Source organism: Sciurus carolinensis, chromosome 10 (assembly GCF_902686445.1).
Source record: "Sciurus carolinensis chromosome 10, mSciCar1.2, whole genome shotgun sequence".
Taxonomy (NCBI): Eukaryota; Metazoa; Chordata; class Mammalia; order Rodentia; family Sciuridae; genus Sciurus; species Sciurus carolinensis.
The window spans coordinates 50165472-50176332 of record NC_062222.1 but is presented as its reverse complement, the minus strand read 5'-3'; positions in this window follow the sequence as shown (position 1 = coordinate 50176332).

The window sequence follows — 10861 nt, the reverse complement described above, 5'->3', positions numbered from 1 at the left end:
TTTTTTGAGATTGGCTTATCTCACTTAGCATGATATTCTCCAATTTCATCCATTTGCCTGCAAATGCCATACTTTTATCATTCTTCAGGGTGGAGTAATATTCCATTGTATATATATGCCACAGTTTCTTTATCCATTCATCAACTGAAGGGCATCTAGGTTGGTTCCACAATCTGGCTATGGTGAATTGAGCAGCTATGAACATTGATGTGGCTGTATCTCTGTAGTACGCTGATTTTAAGTCCTTTGGATATAGGCCAAGGAGTGGGATAGCTGGGTCAAATGGTGGTTCTATTCCAAGCTTTCTGAGGAATCTCCATACTGCTTTCCAGAGTGGCTGCACTAATTTGCAACCCCACCAGCAATGTATGAGTGTTCCTTTTTCACCACATCCTCTCCAACACCTATTGTTGCTTGTGTTCTTGATAATCGCCATTCTAATTGGGGTCAGATGGAATCTTAGGGTAGTTTTGATTTGCATTTCACTTATTACTAGAGATGTTGAACATTTTTTCATATATCTGTTGATTACTTGTACATCTTCTTCTGTGAAGTGTCTGTTCATTTCCTTAGCCCATTTGTTGATTGGATTATTTGTATTCTTGGTGTAGATTTTTTGAGTTCTTTATAGATTCTGGAACTTAGCGCTCTATCTGAAGTATGAGTGGCAAAGATATTCTCCCACTCTGTAGGCTCTCTCTTCACATTACTGATAGTTTCCTTTGCTGAGAGAAAGCTTTTTAGTTTGAATCTATCCCAGTTGTTGATTCTTGCTTTTATTTCTTGTGCTATGGGAGTCCTGTTAAGGAAGTCTGATCCTAAGCCAACAAGTTGAAGGTTTGGACCTACTTTTTCTTCTATAAGATGCAGGGTCTCTGGTCTGATTCCGAGGTCCTTGATCCATTTTGAGTTGAGTTTTGTGTAGGGTGAGAGATAGGGGTTTGGTTTCATTCTGTTGCATATGGATTTCCAGTTTCCCAGCACCATTTGTTGAAGAGGCTATCTTTTCTCCATTGCATATTCTTGGCCCCTTTGTCTAGTATGAGAAAATTGTATTTATTTGGGTTTGTGTCCATGTCCTCTATTCTGTACCACTGATCTATCTGTCTATTTTCGTACCAATACCATGCCATTTTTGTTACTATTGCTTTGTAATAGAGTTGAAGATCTGGTATTGTGATACCCCCTGCTTCCCTCTTTCTACTGAGGATTGCTTTAGCTATTCTGGGTTTTTTATTCTTCCAGATGAATTCATAATTGCTTGCTCTATTTCTGCAAGGTACATCATTGGGATTTTAATTGGAATTGCATTGAATCTGTATAGCACTTTAGGTACTATAGCCATTTTGACAATATTAATTCTTCCTATCCAAGAACATGGGAGATCTTTCCATCTTCTAAGGTTTTCTTTAATTTATTCTTTAGTGTTCTGTAGTTCTCATTGTAGAGGTCTTTCACCTCTTTTGTTAGATTGATTCCCAAGTATTTTATTTTTTTCGAGGCTATTGTGAATGGGGTAGTTTTCCTAATTTCTCTTTCTGAAGATTCATCACTTATGTATAAAAATGCATTGGATTTATGACCATTGATCTTGTAACCTGCTACTTTACTGAATTCACTTATGAATTCTAAAAGTTTTCTGGTGGAATTTCCAGGTTCCTCTAAATATATAATTATGTCATCAGCGAACAGGAATAGTTTGAGTTCTTCTTTTCCAATTCGTATCCCTTTAATTTCTTTGGTTTGTCTGATTGCTCTGGCTAGAGTCTCAAGGACAATGTTGAATAGAAGTGGTGAAAGAGGGCATCCCTGCCTTGTTCCAGTTTTTAGGGGGAATGTTTTCAGTTTTTCACCATTTAGAATGATATTGGCCATGGGCTTAGCGTAGATAGCCTTTATAATGTTAAGGAATGTTCCCACTACCCCAATTTTTTCTAGTGTTTTGAGCATGAAAGGATGCTGTATTTTATCAAATGCCTTTTCTGCATCTATTGAAATAATCATGTGGTTCTTAACTTTAAGTTTGTTGATATGGTGAATGACATTTATTGATTTTCGGATGTTGAACCAACCTTGCATCCCTGGGATAAAACCCACTTGATCGTGGTGCACTATCTTTTTAATATATATTTGTATGCGATTTGCTAAAATTTTGTTGAGAATTTTTGTGTCAATGTTCATTAAGGATATTGGTCTGAAATTTTCTTTCCTCAATGTATCTCTGTCTGGTTTAGGTATCAGGGTGATATTGGCTTCATAGAACGAGTTTGGGAGGGTTCCCTCCTCTTCTATTTCATGGAATACTTTGAGGAGTATTGGAATGAGCTCTTCTTTAAAGGTTTTGTAGAACTCAGCTGAGAACCCATCTGGTCCTGGACTTTTGTTTGTTGGTAGGCTTTTGATGACCTCTTCTATTTCATTGCTTGAAATTGATTTATTTATGTTGTGTATGTCCTCCTCATTCAGTTTAGGTATTCATATGTCTCTAGAAACTTGTTGATGTCTTCGAGGTTTTCTGTTTTGTTGGAGTATAGATTTTCAAAAGCTTCTAATTATGTTTTGTATTTCACTTGTGTCTGTTGTGATATTTCCTTGTTCATTCCGAATTTTAGTAATTTGAGTTTTCTCCCTCTTTCTCTTTGTTAGTGTGGCTAAGGGTTTATCAATTTTGTTTATTTTTTCAAAGAACCAACTGTTTATTTTGTTAATTTTTCTAATTGTTTCTTTTGTTTCAATTTCGTTGATTTCGGCTCTGATTTTAACTATTTCCTGTCTTCTACTACTTTTGGTGTTGGTCTGCTCTTCTTTTTCTAGGGCTTTGAGCTGTAGTGTTAAGTCATTTATTTGTTGATTTCTACTTCTTTTGTTGAATGTGCCCCATGAAATAAATCTTCCTCTAAGTATTACTTTCATAGTGTCCCAGACATTTTGATATGATGTGTCTTTGTTCTCGTTTACTTCTAAGAATTTTTTTATTTCCCTCCTGATGTCTTCTGTTATCCATTCATCATATTATAGTGTATTATTTAATCTCCAGGTATTGGAGAAGTTTCTGTTTTTTATTCTGTCATTTATTTCTAATTTCAATCCATTATGATCTGATAGAGTACAAGGTAGTATCTCTATCTTCTTGTATTTGCTAACAGTAGCTTTGTGGCATAAAATGTAGTCTATTTTAGAGAAGGATCCATGTGCTGCTGAGAAGAAAGTGTATTCGTTCTTTGTTGGATGGTATATTCTAAATATGTCGGTTAAGTCTAAATTGTTGATTGGGTTATTGAGATCTATGGTTTCTTTATTCAATTTTTGTTTGGAAGATCTATCAGTGGTGAGAGAGGTGTGTTAAAATCGCCTAGTATTATTGTGTTGTGGTCTATTTGATTTCTGGAATTGAGAAGGATTTGTTTGATGTACGTGGATGAGCCAATGTTTGGGGCATAGATATTTATGATTGTTATGTCTTGCTGATTTATGCTTCCCTTAAGCAGCATGTAATGTCCTTCTTTATCCCTTCTGACTTGTTTTGGCTTGAAGTCCAAATGAAATGAGGATGGATACTCCAGCTTTTTTGCTGTGTCCGTGTGCATGGTATGTTTTTCCCAGCCTTTCACCTTTAGTCTATGGGTATCTCTTTCTAGGAGATGACTCTCTTGCAGGCAGCATATTGTTGGATTTTTCTTTTTAATGCCAGTCTATGTCTTTTGATTGATGACTTCAGGCCATTAATATTCAGGGTTATTATTGTGATATGATTTGTATTCCCAGTCATCTGACTCATTTTTGCTTTTTGACATGATTTGGTTTCTCCTTTATTTGGCTATTCCTTTAGACTAGTTCTTCCTGTTGCTGATTTGCATCGTTGTTTTTCATCTCTTCCTCATGGAATATTTTGGTGAGAATGTTCTGTAATGCCAGCTTTCTTTTTGTAAATCTTTTAGCTTTTGTTTATCATGGAAGGATCTTATTTCGTCGTCAAATCTGAAAGTAAGTTTTGCTGGGTATAAGATTCTTGGTTGGCATCCGTTTTTTTCAGGGCTTGATAAATGTTGTTCCAAGCCCTTCTAGCTTTTAGGGTCTAGATTGAAAAATCTGCTAATATTCTTATTGGTTTCCTCCTGAATGTAATTTGATTCTTTTGTCTCGCGGCCTTTAAAATTCTGTCTTTATTTTGTATGTTAGGTATTTTCATAATAATGTGCCTTGGTGTGGGTCTCTTGTAATTTTGTATATTTGGAGTCCTATAAGCCTCTTGTACTTGGTTTTCCATTTCGTTCTTCCGATTTGGGAAGTTTTCTGATATTATTTCATTGAATAGATTGTTCATTCCTTTGGTTTGTTTCTCTAAGCCTTCCTCAATCCCAATAATTCTTAAATTTGGCCTTTTCATGATATCCCATAATTCTTGTAGATTCTGTTCATGATTTCTTACCATCTCCTCTGTTTGGCCAACTTTGTTTTCAAGATTAAATATTTTGTCTTCAATGTCTGAGGTTCTGTCTTCCAGATGTTCTATCCTATTGGTTATGCTTTCTATGGAGTTTTTAACTTGGTTTATTGTTTCCTTCATTTCAAGGATTTCTTTTTTTTTTTCTCAATATCTATAACTCTAAATTGAAATGATCTCTTGCTTCCCATATTTTGTCTTTTAACTGTTGATTGGTGCAATCATTTAATGCCTGCATTTGCTCTTTCATCTCCTCCTTCAATGCCTGCATTTGCTCTTTCATCTCCTCATTTGCTTCCCTAATTGTTTTAATTATGTACATTCTGAACTCCCTTTCTGACATTTCTTCTATTGAGCTGTCATTGGGTTTTATTGATATAGTGTCTAGGTTTGTTTGGGACATTTTCTTCCCTTGTTTTCTCATATTGGTCAGCTGTCAGTGGGACCCTGAGATATTGCAGTTTTCCTCTATTGGCTTATAGTGTCCCGGTAGATTTCCAGTGTATCACCTCCCAGCCTTCAGTAGCCTGAAGTCTTGGAGGAACTTGATAATGCAGTGTTTCCAAAGAAAGCTGCCCTTAGCCCCCTACTCGTTCCAGGGCTTGGAGCTGGCTCTGTGCGGAAAGGCTCTCACTGGGGGGCTTGCACCGTGCAGCTGGCCATGTGGGAGGAGCCCACTGCCGGAGTGTGCTAGGTTACCTGGGGAAGACTCTAACTGCCCTGCCCTGCTCTGATAAGCCGCGCGTATCCGTGCCTGCCGCCCAGTCCGAGCTTCACCCGGTGGGGGAGACTCACCCCATGGCTCTATTTTAGTCCGAGTTTCTCAATGCCTCCTCTTCTTGAGTCCTGGGTTCTGGAGCAACTGGAGATGCAGTCATCCTCTAGTCCACCTTCTTGGATCGCCCCGTGGAAAGAGCCTCCCCAATAATTCTTAAATTTGGTCTTTTCATGATGTCCCATAATTCTTGGAGGTTCTGTTCATGATTTCTTACCATCTTCTCTGTGTGGTCAACTTTATTTTCAAGATTAAATATTTTGTCTTCATGGTCTGAGGTTCTGTCTTCCAAGTGATCTATGCTGTTGGTGATGCTTTCTATTGAATTTTTAATTTGGTTTATTTCCTTTATTTCAAAGAGTTCTGTTTGTTTGTTTTTTCAGAATTCCCTTCTCTTTATTGAAGTAATCTTTTGCTTCCTGCATTTGCTCTCTTATATCATCCTTTATTTTGCAGATCATTTAAATTATGTACATTCTGAACTCCTTTCCTGATATTTCTTCTACCATGCTGTCAATATATTCTATTAATAAAGCATCTTGGTTTGTTTGGGTCACATTCTTCCCTTGTTTTTTCATGTTGTTTGTGTATCTTCCCCTCTAGCAGTGGGGATCTGAGGTATTACAGTTTTCCTCCTATAGATTTATAGTGTCCTTGCATAATTTGCTGTTAAGGGGGAGATCAATATTAACAGCATCTGACGCAAGCACTATGTAGCCTAAAACCAAATAACCCCTATTAAGAAGTTAACAGTATTGTCATAATTAACAGAGGTGATGTGTTTGATTATTATCTACAGCATAAACAGTAGGTTTGCAAGAAGGTCCACAATTTCTAATGGTGAACAAAGAGAATGTCGGAGGTGTGTAGGATGTAATGTTAATGAGTTAAGATGTTAGAATGAAGAGGTATTAGATCTTAGGAAGAGTGAAAGCGGAATCAAAAGAAGTTGGTTATTGTCAGAAGAAAAGGGAGAGACTCCAAGGAATCAGATAAATAAGAGAAAAATAGAGTGAGAAAAAAAAAAAAAACTACAATGAAACTGTAATATACTATTCAAACCTCCTAGTCTTCAGTTGCCTGATGCATGAAAAGGTACCTGAGTTCAAAGATGTTGGAGATGTGAGAACAGGAAATGAAAAAACAAAAAAGTTAAAAAAAAATGGAGAAAAGAAAAATGAAAGAAAAAAGAATCTTGGGAAATTGAACAATTTTTTCTGTTGGAGTTTAATATCTTCTCTGCCTCTCTTCTCTTCTGATAGGCGGGGTTGTCTGGAGTTTGCTGGTAACTCCACCCTCAGAATGAAGACTGTTACTAAGGTGGGAGGATTAGACTTGGATGAGGGACTCCTGGAGGCAGGGTATAGCAATTGCTAGTCCCACTGGAAGAATGCACCTCAGGACTCTCCTTTGAGTTCCACCCTGACAGAGAAGCCTGGTCTTAGCCCCTTACCTCACTTGTGAACACCCCAATTCCTGGTCTCTAATTTAGTCTCTAAATTATATCTCTCCTTCCTCAGACCTTTTGAATTCCCAATCAGGAACCTTTTTTGCAGGAGGTCCTAAGTGTTGAGCACTTGGACCTGTGCACCTGTCTTGGAAAGCTGCTCTGTTTTGGGCAAATCAGGACAGGGCATTGAAAGCTGTGAGTCAGCTATGTAACTGCAGGTACTGGGCCAGTTAGTGGCTAGGGGATGGTTGGGAGACTGGTGATCAAGGAATTGGAGGGCCCTGTTGATTGCCAAACCAGTGAGAGCAGGTGCTCAGTGGAGTTGTGGACCAGGCTGATGTTGGGTCTCGACAAGTGCTCCTGAGTTGTCTCTGGGATCCCACACCTTGTCTCTGGTTGGCATACCTTTTTCCACCTACTGACCCCTTGCAAGGCTCTCTCCTGCCTCTGCAGCAAGATGGTGCCTATTAGCACACCTAGCAGGCATATCTCAGATGCAACGAAGCCTGCAGGGCCCTTGGAGATGAACTTACAGGTCCTGGCTGTTATTATTGGATATAAGTGGCCACGTCCAAAGTTTGTGACAGCAGAAGTGGCCATTAGGTACCTTGATAATGAGCGTATAGTCTTCAGCAGGTGTCCCCAGGTGGAAGCTGCCCCAACTAAAAATGGCGACAGTGGTGGCGGGGATGATCCAAGATGGTGGCAGAGGCATCCCAAGGCGTTGGTAGATGGGGAGCTGCAGTGTGGGTGTGGTGCAAAGTCCACATGGGGTGGGCAGGCTGGCACTGGAGATTCTCTTGTTACAAATTAAACTTAGATAAATCACAAATTAGGAGGACTATGTAGTTGCTGAGCTGTAGTGATCCCATGTAGGCTTTAAAACTTTTGAACACTTATCAGTCACTCTCTGACTAATTTGGGAAAGTAAATAACTCACACTAAGTTCCTGGCTCTGAATCAGTATTTGTGGTAACTCCAAGTGGAAAAAGTATAAATCCCTGGAAATAAATTCTGTGCTTCCTGCTGTTGCTCAGGGCAGGACTCATCCTAAGGCAAACTTGAGAATCCTTGCAGAACAGTTAGACCAGGGCATGTGACAGGGTAGGAGTGGACACCACTTCCAGGCAAGAGCCTCCTGGGATCTTTGGAAATAGGGAACTGGCTAACTGACTCAAAACAAGAAGTTAAAATAGTCACTGGGCACTACAATTAGTTTGATGTTATGTCATCTTATGTTGCCATAATTAATGATGATATGTGAGTGTAGAGGTTTTAAAAAAATTCTCATTATACACCCAAGAAAAATAGATTCCTTTCTTGGTTGCACATGACTTTTCAAATTACCCTGTGTGCCATTTGGCTTCAATTCAGTAATTGTATTCCTCACATGCCTCTCAAATCCTAGTGGCTCTATATGGAGTCCAGGGTATGATTGCAGGGTATATGGGGTTATTAATGATCTTAAAATTAATTTTAAAAATGATATGCCATCTGACAAGTGCTAAGTTATCGAAATAGTTTATATCAAGACATAAAAATGTATTTTTTGAGTTGGCAAATGATCTAAATGTTTTCTGTTTCTTCCCTTTTATAATTAATAGATCCAGAAACTATCCCCTGCTTCCTTCAGTGCCTTCATATATGACTGGGCAACTGGACTTTTCTAATCCCTTGAGCCTGGTCCTTGGATAAAACATGTAAAAGAAAGGCTAAAGGCCAACTCTGACCCTGTGTATCAAGGGTTTTACTATAGAGACAATGTGTTTTTATGCCAGGGATATTTTTCCAGATCATATTCTCTTAAAGGTGAAGAGGTAACTTAATACATACAGAGAGTATATATTAAAAAAAAAATTCTCCCTAAGAGTGAGAAGCAGTGCTTCTTCTTTCAAATTGGAATACTCAAATGCATACCCCTGCTTTCCTGAAATCTTCAGTTTTGAATATGTAAATAAAGTGATGAGGTAAGAATGCCATCCTGTAAGACCTGATTTTAAGTGGCATTTATTCCCATGTCATAGTCACGTTAGTTTAATCAACATTTTTAGTGCTTTAGTTTTGGACTTCATACATCATATAACACACAGACTGGTCCAAAACTGGCCTGCAAGAAATGAGTAATGGGTTGAGGTTGGTATCTTACTTTCTCTAAAAGTTCTGATGAACTGAAAAATAGGTGAGGAATCAAGAAAGCAGCATTGTAATTTTGAATCTCCATGATCGCTGCAGAATCCTTTCACTTATTATTTTGAACAATAATGCTTGGATTGGATGGTCTTTAAAATTTCTTTTTACTTTCATGACTTATAATATAACCAAAGGATATTTGAGATCAGTGGTATGCTGGTGCTATTGACCAGCTTGTATAGGTAAATAAAAATTAAATAACATACGTAAAAGAAAAACACTGACTTGTGATGCTTGACTATTTCTGTGGTATAAATACTCCAGATGTGGCTGATTATAAGCTACCAAAGTGAGATCACTGACCATGGAGCAGGGAAGAGAGAGGCATATTCAGTTTCCCAAGTCATCAGGAGCCAGTTCCAGCATAATTCAGAGTTTAAAATACTAAATTAGTCTACCCTAATAGATTGAAAAGTATGTTCCTATAATTGAGAAAAAATTAATAATGGTAAAATAAGAATAGGTTCCAGAACTAATGAAAAAATTAACTCTCCTTTGCAGGGGTTATCTCAGGTTTTAATGTAAGCAATTACACTAGTTTTTAAAAGTTATATCCATACAGTAATGTTTTCAGTAGTTGAATGTTTCCATGTGTCAGGAAGCAATATTTAGAATCTGACCTAATGCTTTAAATGCATTTGTCATAGCTCCAAGATTAGTTAGAAGCTGAGACAGGACAGTGTTTTAATCCCTGCCCCTTGCCCCAGGGGATTAACGTATAAATCCTGGAATGTTGGCAATAAGGAGATTTGGGAGCCATTCATGAACTGCTTATTAGTCACAATGAACATCAGAATAGACTAGTACTATCAACATGATGTACAATGCAAAATATACTGTCCAAAAGGACTAAGAAGGATATTAAGGGATGTCAGTGCAGGAGGATACATTAGGCCAAAGTCACAGTCTAAGTTATGCATATCACAATCTGTGGCATACTGGATTTGCCAAGATCCATGTTTAGTCTTTCACGTGACAATTGCCTATAAAGAATAAACAAGAAAACTACCCAGAAAATATGAAAATACACGTAACTTAAAAATTTGTTATTTTATAGTTTATTTACAACGTGTTATTTCTAATATATGAGGCGAAACTGAATTACAAAATCTAAATGGTGTCTGTGAGCAACTGCATATGCTGTTAAGTTTCAAGTGTCAGACTTGTAAGGTCTGCAACTCTTCTCTGATACTTTTCTACATAAAATCTTACATTGGTAGTTGTGAAGGACCATCATATTGAACACCCAAACTAAAATCTATAATGAATATCATTTTTCATCCACTCTTTTGTTTATCAAGAAAAATGCAATATTTGACTAATAATAGGTATATTTAGAGTCGGCATGATCAATGGGATTACTACTTATGACTGATAGAAGGAAGTAGCCACCAACCCTATGGTAGTCAGGGAAGCAGTTTTCTCTCCTTGGAATGGATTTCATTGGATGAGATTACCATATGAGATCCTTTTGAGATGTTGTAGAATTCTTTGAATATAAATCCTCATGAGGTATTTTTAAAAATAACTATTTGGAATAGGAAAAGAGAGGGGTCAAAGATCTAGCACCATCTGTTTTTTCCAAAAATTTACAGAATTGTTCTCATGTTAAAATAATCACATGTATACACGCTCTGAAGTATTTTAAATCAACGACGTAGCTAGCCATCATCTGTCCACAACAGGAGATGGGCCTTCCTTCACTGAGACTATGGGGTGATGACAGTCTCCTCTGTAGCTTCCCTGAATAGGTGGGAAGTTATTCTAGTCATTGCAAGGATCAAAGAGTTCTTTGAGGCTGTCTCTTCATATAGTAGTTTTAACTACTCCCTATCAGAAGCACCAAGAATATGACTCATATCCCTAAGTGAATGTTCAAACCCCAGTTCCTGTAGCCAGTACTAATATCTAATATTGCATGGGCCTTATAGCTTGCCTCTTTTTCCTTTCTGACTTTAAGAAATTTCTTTCAACCTTGGTTAACTATTATATATTTTCAATA